At 35.0% G+C, this 15049-nt stretch overlaps 1 protein-coding gene across 1 annotated transcript in view; it reads right to left on the bottom strand.

Moving 5' to 3' along the window:
- LOC115449077 (titin) overlaps window positions 1–9310 on the bottom strand; it is a 35166-nt gene extending 25856 nt beyond the window's left edge. Inside the window, exon 1 of the mRNA XM_030176781.2 lies at window positions 8993–9310. The gene's annotated coding sequence lies outside the window, so the exon portion shown is untranslated. The remainder of the gene's footprint in view (window positions 1–8992) is intronic.
- Window positions 9311–15049: the final 5739 nt, after the last annotated feature.

Raw genomic sequence — 15049 nt, 5'->3', positions numbered from 1 at the left:
GCCACGTTTGTCTTATATGATATAATAAATAACACTAAATAAGGAAGTGAATTATATTACGTCACACCCGTACTTATCAAAGTTTCATAATCGCCAACAGCCAAATTTTTTTTGGGCTTCCAAACACCGACAGTCGTGATTAACTCCAGCTCGAAGATATTGAATGAATACTTTTGAAATCATCATTATTGACATGAAAAAAAAAACAGACGTGAAAAAACGTCTATGATCTTTCAAGGTGAAGATGGCGCAGCACGAATGTTTGGGAAGCGCCATGAAATAGGAAGTATTATACAAAATAATACTTAATAACAAATAAATGCCCATTTATGAAGCAGGGTGTTGATGAAGTAAGCTTTCAAACGGCTATGATGGCTTATTACATCAAATGAATGAATATTAAACCTATATTTCCTATATTTTAGTCTTTTAAAAGTAATAATTTTTGTTGCAGAGGTTTTATCATAGCAAGTTACATATATATTTTTCGGCGTTTTATAATATTATATCTGATTTTGATTCAGGAAAATTTTAGCTATTCCTTATGTAAGATTTTAATTAAGTAGCTACTCATTCAGTGTTAACAATTTGCATGTACATATTTTTATGACAATAAACAGATTTAAAAAGAAAAGGGGAATGCGAGGATCACGTAGCACGGACCCGCAAGAAAACGGGGATGCAAATGACAGGGGTGGGTCGGGCAAAGGGAGTAGAGAATGGGAAGAAGAAGAGCTGGGGGAATTCCGGTTAGGGGTGAACAGTATCAAGATTGGAAATGTATCTATAGTGAACTGAAGGAGGAATGAGTGGCTGTTGGTAATCGGTAAGATGTTAGGTAGGCCAGCTAATATTAAAAATATTCACTTCTTTTTAGAACATAACTGCCAAGATTAAAACCTTTTTAGGGAGCAATATAACCTTTAATTTTTCTCGGACAAGGAATTTAGACAGACTAAGGTACTACAATATATATTATACAAACAATATTCTTAACAAAAAAAAAACATTGCATACATTATTTTAATAATCGTCTGTAGAGTATAATGGTTTTGCTTTGGGGTTAAAGAATTAACTGTGACAAAAAAACACTAGCGCTAGTAAAAAGTTATGCCAAATATAATAAAAGTTATAATATGTACTACGGAAACATTTTAGTGTGCTAATACTATAAGATAATGTTTCGTAATCCCAATAAATATTAATTTATTAATTAAATTGGTTTGAAAACCTGAAAGGGATTAACATCATTATAATCAGGTTCAGGTTTTCAAATCAATTAACTTCAGTAATTAATTAAATTCAATTAATTACTTCCTTGTAAATACAAAAACTTATAGATACCTAGAAGGCGATTGAAATTTAATGTATCGTACTTATACACATAATTTTATTTCCGATTGATTGTGACTCATTCGATTAATATAATTGATCCAATAATATATTTATACTAAATCTCTTTGTTTACGAACACCAGAAAATAAATTCAGCAAGGTAAATATTTACTTGTAGGTACTTTCTTGTTCGGTGAATTATTCATATTACGGAGGCCAAGCTGACATATTGCTTCCACTGAGGCCCTCACGAGAATTGAGGAAAACAAAGGATGTAAGTACTTGATGCTAATGGATCGTGGGGTGAATTTTGTGATCTAAAAATATCTTTGGAAACATCATTAAATATGTAGTACGGCCTTTGTGAATTTTCTGAGAGTATTTTCCTTCAACAAATACTGTTATGACAAATGTTACTGTCCTTATGTTTTATGTAGTATATAGCTACGCCTCGCTTTATGTAAAATTAAAAGTTGAAATTTCATTTTTGATAAATTGACAGAGCAGGAGATTGTAAGTGCGAGTCAACGCTGGTGGCGTCGGAGCGCGGCGGTCGGCGGTCGGCGCGGCGGTCCGCGGCGGAACGGCGAAGGTGCATGCGCCTTACCCACTCGTAGGACAATGACATCGCACGTTCCGCACCATAAAACAACCTGGACATTATGAAGTGTTGCCTCTGCCTTTTTTATTCTTAGTTGAAAACACTGACACGGCTTAAAATTGCGTCATTAAATTTTTCGTTCAAATTTATGCACACACATTGGGCTTGTAGAGATGTGAGGGTTTATTTTATTTCATTTAGCCGATGAATAAATTTTGTTGGATGCAGTAATTAGTCCTTATTTGATCGACTTTTTTATAAATGAATTCGTCCGACTAGCAATCCTAAACACGACAAAACTATACATTCGAAATTTTACTTTTTGACCCTTAAACAATTAAATTACACAATTACAATTGGAGTGGTGTCGGGCTTAACACAAAGTACTTACTTCGTGAGCGCAACAGCCAAACCAAAGCAAGGCGGACGTCATACTCACGTATCGGTTCAAATACTAATTGGTAAAAGACCTATTCAAACATAACATGAGATTTTTTACTTCGTAAATGGTAAAGTGGACATGTCTATTTGACTTGTTATTTAGAGTGTGGGTGCCATGAGCGTGGGCACGGGACTGACTGCCTCTTTAGGCAGCCAACAAATGCATTGGTCACTTTACTCAGCCGCCTGGCATTGCACCGGGAATTATACATAAAATTATTATTCTGATCATACATTTTATCTGATTTTCAGATTTCTCGTTATCGGTATACGTTATGATTTAATAATAGACAGAGGAGATAGTAAACTTGAAATAGCTCAAGTAACTTGAATGTGTCATGTGCACGTGCATGTATTTTTGTGTCTTCAAGTATGAGTTAATGGTATTTTCTTTTATTATACCTACTCGTCATGGTTTTATGTACGTAATATATTTTATATCGTTTTCTATATCGTTTAGTCTTGATTCTCGTATGTTTTCGAAACTAAGAAAAACCTTTTTCGATCCCATAACACTCAGACCCGAAACAAATATCTGCAACATCCAAACATTATCTCGAGTTCGAGAAGATCGAACCGGCCCGGCTGTCTGCAATTACTTAAGTTAACACTTAAAAGCAATAATATAATAATGAATATTTTATGACCTATTAATATTCTATTAACATGCAAATAATTTCAACTAAATAAGATATTTCCTTTGACTCACGCACGTTATATAACGTTGGTAAATATATGTGTGAGTTCAATTTACAATGCTAACTATTCGAAATACAGTTACTTACATAGAACTGAGCAAATAATTTGTTCACTATCTATCCCTCATAACGCCATGAACAAAAAAAACGACGAAAATATGATGATGTTGGAAAGCCATTTTGCGACAAACCTTTCATTATGCATAATAACATGAACTTAGATATAACAGGGCATATTAAAAATATATCGAGCGGTACATTTTTAATAAGCTTTTCGATACCTGCAAAACTACGAAGTGCACGTTGTGAAGTAAGGCGATCTCTAATAACTATTGTAATAAATAAAAACTCGTATGGCAAAAAATTTGAACTAAATAACATTATAACCTACATTCCACTGGCTGGTGGCAGCAGCAGTAAGCCTGTGAATGTGAATTTTAAGCATACTCCACGTAGGGCTATTTTTGTGTGATGCTTTTTATCGGCATTTGTGACCGGCATCGCAGCTTGGTCATATTCAGATATTGGTATTCAGATGGCGATTCGTCGCGAGGTTTCTTGCACACTAGGTAGTCGCTACCGATGTTCTGTACCTCGGGGACCATTAACTGTCCCATAGCTACAATGTATTGTTATAATTCAACGGCGTCGGTGCAAGACATGCTTGTGTTAAGACTCTACTATAGTCATTTAACATTAAACTAATGGGTAATTCGCGGAATTTATTTTGTTGCAAACTATGATCTTGTTTTTAATTGTTGTTGTAGTAAAATTGTCTGCCTAACGGACCTCTACGTAGTTGCCTTACCAACCGTTATGTGATATTTTCATAGCATTAACTATACATTTATTTATGTAATTTGATATATAACATAGATCCTTAATTTGATAATTAATATATGCATATAATATTCATTGAACCTAATTTACCGCACATAGTCCTATAATTATTTAAGTATTGTTCGTAAAACTTATAAACGTATTATATAGAAAAAAGTAAATATATTAAGTTGATATAAAATTCAACAAAAAGTAATGGTTTATTATTGAGTTAAGTACTTGAAACTGTTCACTTAGATTATTGTTACATAATTGTATTAGAAAAGCTGTCTATTGTTAACAAACCTCATTAAATATACCATGAAATCAAAGTCACGTCACCAAATTACAATATAACAAGTGAAACAGAAACGGTTTACGAGCTTTTTTGCGACATTTTTGTGGCCTGGTAACGGTTTCGGCTCCTACAGCCAGCGTCGGCGAGCGCTTCGAGTTCGCGCACCGAGCGCCGACACTCGCCGACGCACTGCACTCGCGGCGCGGAGGCTTCATGTCATCCACCCATCCACTGGCCACTTGCCGCTAACTGCCGCATCGTATAAACCACTTCTCACTTATTACCGGGAAACTACATAAAAATGACATATAACAACTCTCTTTAAATAACAGAACATTTATGAACATGTTTTTGGAATTCGTAATCATAAAGAATTTTTCTCAGTGGTTATAATAGCACACCTCTTTTATTCGTTTCAAACGTCGTTAAAACCGCTGACCGTTCTACCCCATTGTGGATATCGATTCTTAACATTCTATAAACCTGTATAGTGTAGAAATATGTGGGTAAATATGAAATGTGAATGGCGGCACATGTGCATCGAGTGTGGCAGGTTGGCCGGGTCAATGGCACCTGTGAGGCCCAGATTCAGTTCTCGATAATTTGCCATTTTCTCAGGAAGCGGTGGCGGCAGCGGCAGCGGCGGCGGCGACAGCGCGGGCGCGTGGCACGCAGCGGCCGACGGCGCGGCGAGCGGACGGACGCCGCACCGCGCCGCGCCGCGAGCGCATTCTGTCACGGCGGGACTGCGCGCGTGCATATTCACGCGCACTTTCATTAATGCGGAGTCACTGGACACGTTTCTAACTTTTAAGGACGGTTTATTTTATTGCCGACATTCCCGCTTACAATGGGTATATCTCAGCATCCTTTAGAACTATGCCATTTCATTGTATATTTCACTACAACATACTGCGATAAATTTGCTTACATATATTCTCAAAATTTCCGCAACATAATCACGAACAACTAGTGGGATGAGTATTATCTTTTAGTATTTAACAAGATCGTGTTTATTTACATCACGGCCATTAGGTATATTTAAAGGAAGAACGTCATTCAGTCGTTTAGCTACCGTCAACTAACCGTATTTCCGTGCGCTAAGCGCGAAACATTATAAACAAAAGAATGGGAAGCTCACCGACCTTGCCACTGGTACCATAATCAATAAGTAATTTTCTTTACTTGTTTTCCGCTTTTAATATAAATCTTATGTAAAAATATTCCACCTTTACAGGGTAATGTGTGCTGTTTTAATAGTTCACTAAACTCTGAACATTTTTTAAATTATAAACTATTTAACATAACTAGCCCATATTTATTTATAATTTTAAATATGGTATTGCGATTGTACTATTTTCACTACACTGTTTTGTTATTTGATCTATCTGTGCAGTCGCTATGTGTACTAAATTGATGTGCGAGATAAGATTAACTGTATAAAGTTTATGGAGATTCTTATGCGTTCTATTCAAATTATTCATCGTAAAATAGAATTGGTCAATTAAGTCATTATAATAAATTGAGAAATATGTAAGATATAGCAAATATTAGTTACCTCTTAAGTCGCACAAAATTTTAATTATTAAGACAATAACGAATAATGCTTCTTAAAATCTTAAGTAATTGTTTCAAAATAATTCAATTAATAAATATATGATTCTTGCCTAAAATGTGACCAGTTATATAGGTCCAGGAATGTATATATATATATATCTCAAATGATTGAGACGTGTTTATGATTTTACAGTATTAAGCCTCGCTCGACATGTAATAGTAAAATAAGTTATAATAGAGTCACTGCAAAATGACAGCCTTATTATTAAGTTAATTTATATTTATTTAGAACAAAAGCAGTCATATGAGTAGTATTTAAATTATGATACATTTTACACGGCTCTACATATCCACAAATGCGTATATCTTATAATTTTTTTTACATTCATCTCAATTTCGTAGCCCATTATTAAAAGACTAAACTGATATTTTTTGTTCTATTGTTTTGTTAGTCACTATTAATCGTCGCTTCGCCGTGCTTTTCGCAGCGCATAAACCATGCGTTATTGTGAACGATGCCCACACACCACATTACATGGCTTTCTGAAGTACCGAGCGCGACGAGTCGCTTCATAAAAACATGTAAATAGACCTTTAAATCGATTCCTTCTATGTATAGTTAGAGATAGTCAATGTCCATAAAACCTAGTTGCTTATAATCGGCTCTACAAAGTAAAAGGTAATTTAATACTTTTTTACTAACTTAGTCATAACGTAACTTTGTAGGTACTATGTACGACATAAACATTTATAAATATACTGTTTTAATTAAGTATTAATGCAACAATTACTAATTTAATTCAGGTATTTAGTTATTCAGTTCATTATTAACTATCAAACATTCTAATTGCGAAATGTTACCTAAACTATTAAGAATACCTATATGCAAGTAGTTCTTTAATTGATTTTATAAATATTAGTTCCTGGTGGTATAATCAACACGACTTTGCAATAACTCGACCGCAGTTCACGTTAAAATTCAACTAGAACTTTGCAACATATTGTAACAATTATTCAACTAACAATTCATGCGTTATTTTTCTTTTGTTTTGCAAAGACTGGCAGCAATATTGCTGAGCGTTTGTCGAGACAAGCGGATGCGAGCGCGGTGGCAGACACGACAGCGGCCATCCGCGGAACCTTCACCCCTGCGCTTGAACTCGCGCCCAATGCGCGCCACTCGCCAGCGCCGGACTCAACGCAATCACCCGCGCTCACCCGACGGATCGCACACACCGGCCACGGCCGTCGCGCTCAAATACTTTCTTAACAATTATGCAACAGCATCATTGTCAAGTTCATTGCTTTAATAAATATTATGATTTATACTCCGGCATCTACCAAGTCAACTAATGTAGTACATATAAACTATACATTTAAATGTAAGTATAGGTAAACTGTAATTTAATGGGTGTTTTTAATTTTTTTATAACAAAAACTGGTGAGTGTGAGTCTTATGGGCTTATGTATGAGTAAGAACATATTAAATGCTGTTTAGAAGAATGCAGAAAAAATAAATTTATGCATGTATCTACTGAACGACCACTAGTAAACGCTTATTATGCCTATTTAGCATTTTCATAGTAAGAAAGCACAATATTTTAAGACCAAGAGAATATTTTTGCCGGATACATAATAAAATAATCTGCCTTCAAAGCTTTAGCGGATGATAATCTTACCGTAGGCAATAAATTCAGCCGCCGTATTGAGCGCAACGGAATATTTAAATTCTCCTAAGCCCCGGCAACGAGTAAAATAAAAAATAACTGCTTGGTAATATTACACAAGTGAGATATTGAATAAGTTAATGAGTCAAGATAAATGACCAGAAACACAAACGACTTAAGGAAGATTACTGAGCGACAGCAAAAACTTCTTCATATAAATTGCCATCCTGAAATGACCTCTCGCAGTCGGGCTCCTACAGACACGTAAAGAAAATAATTGACCAATTATAAGAATTTTGTTTATAAATGGCGAACAAAAACGCTAACGGAAAAACAAGATGAAAAATAATAGATAAATCACTGCCGCTACATGACAACATCATGTATAATATGAAGCTTTCAAAATGTACACATAAAATGTATGAGTACTGTTAGCGTCCGAGACCCAAATGCAGAGTGAGACGTGCAACACGAATCCTCACGTAAAACGAATGAAAATCTTGATTGAAATTGAGAACATATTTTTTCTTTTTTAAAAAATAACTTCCCGTTTGCACAGTTAACTCAACTATTAGACATTTTTAACAGTACTAAGCTTTCTAGAGACCTACTGAAACCGCTTACAAAGCCGTGACGAGTTTTGCTTGTAGATTTGGAACTTCACTAGGCACTAATATCCTGACTGGTTCAAATTTAATCTACTTTGTAAGTACAATCGTGAATGATTATTGGTGGTGACTGTGAAATATTGAATCCGCCACGGTCGTTCGCACGGCACGCGGCGGAATCAGATCCACTCACGGCATACTATACGACAAGTTATTAAATCTATGAAAATGTTACAAATTAATCGTTCAGGTATTCAGGCGTTCAGCTCAAACTTAGTTTACGTCTATTGATGCAAATTATGCGTTTTCAGCAATCGTTGGCGACTTTTCCCGACATCTACATAAATATTGAATTAAAACATTACCTACTTTACAGTCATTATTATACCTACTCAAAGTAATCTTAATAAAATAGCATAATTTTTACTAAGTATTTTGGAGATGTTAAAGTCGATTATTTTATTTAAAAATTGAAATTATTTTTTGATATGTTTTGTATGGCGTATACCGAAAATGGTAACATTAATTTCAAAAGAAAAACTTACAATATGTTTTCTTCGTATCTTTTTTGGCGTGTTTTTAAATATCTATACTATATTATCATTTCAGTAAAAATGTCTTTATACTTTCGAATATCGAATTGATAATCGATATAGGTCGATTATAATTGTAATGTAGGTTGGAAATAGGTTCGATAAATCAACTTTATCTCAGGCCGGCTGGATAGGTGCGCAGTTGTAAAAAGGTTCTCGTCCTTATAGAAATAAAAATTATTGGCAGTTTTGTAACACCGGTGCTAAAATAATTCCACCCGTAGCGATCTAAGTAGTAGGGTTTTCATATTTGCTCTCAAGAATTACAGTAACTCTTGCTTGAATTTGAATGTGTCGGATGCGGTTCCTCAGGCTATAGTCATTATAATGAAAAGAGTATACAAAAAAATTGTAATAAACGTAAATGAAAACTCACCACAGTCACAGGGGGTATATTCGCGAACACTTGGCTGGCCGGCAAGGTAAAATACAAAGTTGTTGATACAGTATGTGTATCAGAGTCCAGCAGAGCAATAAGAGCGTATATCGTTGCCGGAGCGTGGTGCTTACGGCACGGCCGGGCCGGCACTGACGCGAGGCGGGCGCTCGCGCGATGCCGCCGCTCTGGTATCGGAGGCTTCACGGCGCGAGCTTTCAGCGACACACGACCCGCACGCACTGCACACTGCACTCGCCCTCGTCTACCCACGCGATGTGATTCTCTCGATCGTCTACTGTTCCGAGCGCCCGACGCACGTTTGAACTCTTCGCGGCGCCCGCTTTACCGTATAAATATGAGCTCTGGTGGCGGGGGCCGGCCGCGGCGTCGGACCCCAACGCATCGCGTATCCACATCGGCATAAATTGAACATGCACTCCGTGTCCTCCCCATTGATTTTATTGCTTACCTCTAAGATACTGCCAATTAGCAAAATTCTCACCTCGCCGTCACTATTTCCGCAATGAATGCGCATGTTACAATTAAATTGCATGATAATAAATCCAAAACACCATTATATCATAACTAAAACTAATCAGATTATCTTAATTACATTAACTAATAATTTACTCGATTAAATAGATGTTTACATTTTCAATTACATTAATTATGTACCGGTATTTGTATAAATTCGATACATCTAGCAAACGAACTACTATAAATTAATGTTAACTAGGTTAATAATCTAAATTAAATAATACATACCTATTTATTATAAGTAATTATTAGGGATAAATGCAAAAGAAAAACAAAACTAATTACGATTTACTCAGATAAAAATTTAATTTCTTGGATGTCTTATTCTACACAACATAAAAGTAAATAAGATACTCGTTGATTAACTTCTTTTGCTTCGTAAGTGCTTAACGAATTAGCAATTTGATGTAACCTACTTTAAATTCTTCTAGTAATTACAATAAACCCTAGCTGAAGATTTAATTAAAACATTCGATTACTGCGAATGCATTTTGAATATGCAATATTCATTCAGCCGATTTAATCTAATAAGAATGTAAATGCAAACACAAATTAACAAGTTTTACTAGGATATTTCCTAGTAAGTCTTGTTAAGGGAACAGCACATGGAAACAACTCTCAGGACATTTAGAGCACATAATTAATAATTAACATCAATAACATCATAATAATTAGTTTTTGATGAAAGCGAATTAGTTTTACACCATCATTCACATCATGCTATATGTCATCACCCACAGATACTTCCAATAGCTATATTGTTCTGAACTTCCAAGTAAAATACCTCCATTGCTTCTTTGTCTTTTCCGTATTTAGGCATTGTTTTGTCTCGGTTGAAATGAAACTAAAGCTAGGGAAAATACTGGTAATTATAAAACTTGCGCCCCAGTTGTCGAGAGCTGTGGAGTGCTACGAGTAGCTTTGTAATTTAAAGTTATGAGTACAGTTGGCGCTGTTTATGGGCACGCGTTTCGCTTAGCGCTCTCTGAGGACGGAATACTATGGACTACCAGTGGCTCACATGCCTCCCTATCCCAACATGTCTTTCCTTTCCTCGAAGTTTGGCTATACAGTCACGAGTCCTTGAGCATTATGTATGTTCAAGGAAAGCGGGACCACTTACTAATGTGTGACACACTTATTCGTTTGGTATTTACGAGTATAAGGAAGAAAGTATACAAATATCAAATCACATTGCATTGTAAAATATGACACAGTTTTGTAGTTTCTTTTTATAAATTGGTAAAATATTGTTTGAATAAGTTCGCATTAGAACAGAATTTTTATCGATAAATTGATATGATTCACTATTTATTGGAAAAATGATATGTAAATCATTGAAACGTGTGTTGGGACGTTTCCATAAACTAGTTTCAATTTTTTTCTTCGTGATATATTAACATGCAAAGTATGCAATTAGAAAATTATATTTCATCGATATCGCCTTTTTTCTTCTCAAAACCCCCGCGTCATGTTGGTTTCCTCCAGTCTTGGGTAAAATGATTATGAGTCACTAGAAATATAATTTACATTCCCTACCAAAACATTATATCCACGTAGGTATTATCATTATGGCTTTTCATTAAAAAATACCTCAGGTACCAGTCGAATCTGCATCAATACATTGCGCAATTAATTTGTAAATATAGTGGCTATTGTGTTATTACAAAGGTCCGTCCGGCAAGAAGTATAGAAAAACACTTCAATGGCCCAAGCGTACGATTCCCTATGATTGGTTTCTAGAGGACTTATTTCATAACATTTTGGTAGAGTGAATAACCGTCTTTTAGCAATTTAATATGTTATTGTGATTTAGTACAATAGTTATTTTTTCAGTTATGTTTACACAAGTGTAGCGACGGTGTGGTTACCTTCACGAAATGAACGTCATAAATAAATTAATGGAAGCAACGCATAAGGAAACTGTGCCAACTATTATTTTAACCTTATGTACGGTATTAAATATTTTTCTTAGAAATAATACTCATAGGTAACATATTTTTAATTGTGGCTCATTCAGTGCTATTTTAAAGAAGTGTTCATTTCGCAGTATAGGATAAATATATGGAGCAGCGTTGTTTTTGTTTTAAATAGGTCGCAAATGGGTACCCGGTCCACATGTTGTCAATAAACTGCCTCAATTTCAAATAAATTACGAAAACCTTTAAGGAAAGGAATAGGAAACGGAGGCGAGTGTTTGGTCTACACTTGAACTCACCGTACGAAATGCAACAAACGGTCATTAGAGAGCAGTTTTCTACAAGTGATAATACCCCGGTTGAGCGGCCCTATTCCTGGCTCTACCACTTTTCATTTACAGTTTACAGTATGCATTAGACGTATAAATTGTATTTAGAAGCGTTCTATGCCTATACACCGTCGCGGCGCTCTGTCACGTCGCTTACCCATCTCGAACGAACGAACACGCGTTTGCAACAAGCGTGTAAACGCGTCATCCTGCACCAAAACTTGAGTTGTAACATGAGGCTGATGAAGCGGTAATTCCGGAGGTGAAATCATAACAATTACGCTTGCTTGTAAAGTCTTGGGAAATCCTTCAATTTTTGTATAAAAATGTGTTGACCAATTAGCGTAATAAGCTTAATAATTAACCTTATGAATGAGGTAACCTGTTAAAAATATAAAATAACATTATACGACTTACATTAAAAAAATATAAGTAATAGCACTAATCATATTTTATACGTAAATACGACAAAAACGTAATATCGCTAACATGTTATAATTGAAAGAAAAATTTTAGAGCCTTGTATTTTATAAATATAGGAGTAATTTAATTCACCTATGTATAAGTTAAATATTTTTAGATTCAGTCATTTTATGGTGCGAAACCCCTAATAGGTGGTCTATCATATACGAGAGTCCGTCTGAAAAAAGGTCGTAGGTCCAACGCATGGGAGCCAATGTGTCCAGCAGCATTGTGCAGTCACTATTGTGTCACAGTAAGAAAAATATAGACCACGCCATCTTAAGACCACAAGCCGGCCTATTGCCACGCAGAGCTTTGTAGTTGAAGGATTTGGGTGGTATTACAACTCTTTGTGGCACTTACAATTTCACGAGTGAATTAGTAGTCTTCTTCTTCTTGATCGTAACACTCTTGATCGTCTGGAAGGTCGTGGTCGTCATGCAGTATTCTTCATAGTAGATCCAAAGCGTCTCACAATCTATCGCCATTTCTGTAACTATTAAAACGAGGCATTTATATGAAATTCGGACTAGGATACTAGATACCTCAATCATTTTCTGTAGCACCACATTTCTAAAGCATATTCTTCCTTCAATCCCTCACAGCGTCTAAGTTTCTGTTAGTAGACATTTAATTTAAATTAAAAACAGACAAAGGTTCTACTCCGATTTACGCTATCTACGCTATTATTGACTGTACCTACCATTTTAGAAGGTTATTTGAAAGAAACAAAAATGGCGTCTAAGTCTTTCACGCGGGCTAAACCACGATCAACACTTAGTATCAAATAATATCAAGTTTAGCTATGAATATCGGAAAACTTACTGAATTTAATTTTTTTTATATTTAGGATTGGTTATATGTACTTTCTCATATTTATTTCCCAGAAGGCATAAAGAAGATAAAGAAAAATTTGCTCTATAAATTTTAAATGTAAAACCTTGAATAGCCAAAATTCGCCAAAATTGTTTCGGTTAAACGTTTATTAGTATAGCAATAGGTACACAACACTATTTCTTCTTGTAACTCTAAAAAAAACATTACATAAATATTATTATTATAACTTTATGTTATCCTTAGAGATTATAACACAAAGTGCACACCACGTCTGCCTGTCTGTCTGAATGCCTCAAAACTACCGAACGAATTTCAATGTAATTTGGTAAATATGTGAAATGAGAAATTTGGTTTGAGACACTGGAAGGACATAGGCTACTTTATATTTTTACTCCAGAAAAATATATAGCGAGACTTTTATCCCGGAAAACTCTTCCATGCGGTCGTATCTATGAACAAAAAACTAGTTCACTAAATCATAAAATTAATACACGAAATAATTTCAAATAAATATTTTCTTCCGCTACGGCAAAGTGACTACTAATAAGAAATCAAATCAATGCACTGATGATAGGTTCCGTATTGTCAAAATACAATATTGATTATAATTGCCAAATGATTCATTTTTCAAAAGTCGCAACATTATGGCGCCGGATCCTATATGATCCTACTGGATATATAAACTTACAATTTACATTTCCCACTAACTAATATTACAAATTGGGAAGGTTGTGAAATAGAAGAAGATGATGGATAGAAGTTAAAGCATCCACGTAAAATATTTACACACAGATCGACTAAGTTATGTATTTAACTAATAGTCTTTTGTCCAATAGTCCATCCCGGACAAGTTCCCAGTGAGACAAATATCCCGGTAAAGAACTTACACTCGGGCAGAACTGCGAACAAAAGCAAGCTCATATAAAAGTACTCGATAACTGTATTTCGATTTATATGAAGATACCTGTTAAAGCGCATGTGTTGACATAATATATTAATGCGATTTGCCGGCGCGACCTCTGTGGCACAGTCGGTGACAAACGGACAGTGACAAAGGACGCGGGTTCAATTCTCTCATTTTTTTAATGTCTTTCCAATTGACAAATATCTATTTTCTGGACGTTAGATGTGATACGACCTTACCTTATATTAATTATATTTAATATACAATCCACAAGAATAGCTCTTTGTTTGGCTCCATATTGTGTATGGCCGTCCAGCATTTTTGTTTAACGTATTCACTACGTTATAAATGTTCTAAATGGCTTCATAATGGGCAAATTACGAATTTAGACCCTTAATTTTGTAAATGGGAATTATATTCAAATGTATTCAACGTAACCTACAAACAAATGTGTTTACTCAAAACATAATTATGTAGGCACGTATATAGAGAAAGGCATGATTTGAAATCACATTTTTTTATATTGTAGTAAACGTCATAATATCAAACTGCTTATTCATTTTGTCCTCAAGCAGTTATTTTGTGACAAAAATTTTTACACATACAGGTCTTGGAATATCATGTTGTATAAACTACAAAATTATATAAAAACAAACAATTATAACACCGTATTCTACTCTAGTGGAGATAAACTCTATAATCTAAAACAGGTTTATATTTACTGATATAATTCGATGTGTTTACACTTACGTTGCATAATTAATCCTTCTTAAATTTGACAAAGGCCAGTGACACGGGCCTGCCAGGCGCCGTTTTTTTATATTAATTAAAACGGACTCAATCCTAACATAACGGTGCACACATTACTATGCTAATTTATTATTAGGGTATTATCTTGGCATCCGCAATGTGACATACATTTTTTTAAGACGTAACTGTAGCGGAAATATGATTGATAGTGGACCGTTTAAGTATGCTTCAGTTATCCTTATCTTGTGAGTACAGTCGCCATGAAAATACAATTATTGTTATAAAACAGTCGCATGGTATTGTAAGCCATCCGTTT

Source organism: Manduca sexta, chromosome 17, assembly GCF_014839805.1.
Source record: "Manduca sexta isolate Smith_Timp_Sample1 chromosome 17, JHU_Msex_v1.0, whole genome shotgun sequence".
Classification (NCBI taxonomy): domain Eukaryota; kingdom Metazoa; phylum Arthropoda; class Insecta; order Lepidoptera; family Sphingidae; genus Manduca; species Manduca sexta.
Note: the sequence above shows the minus strand (reverse complement) of the source record. Positions and strands in the feature narration are given on the sequence as shown.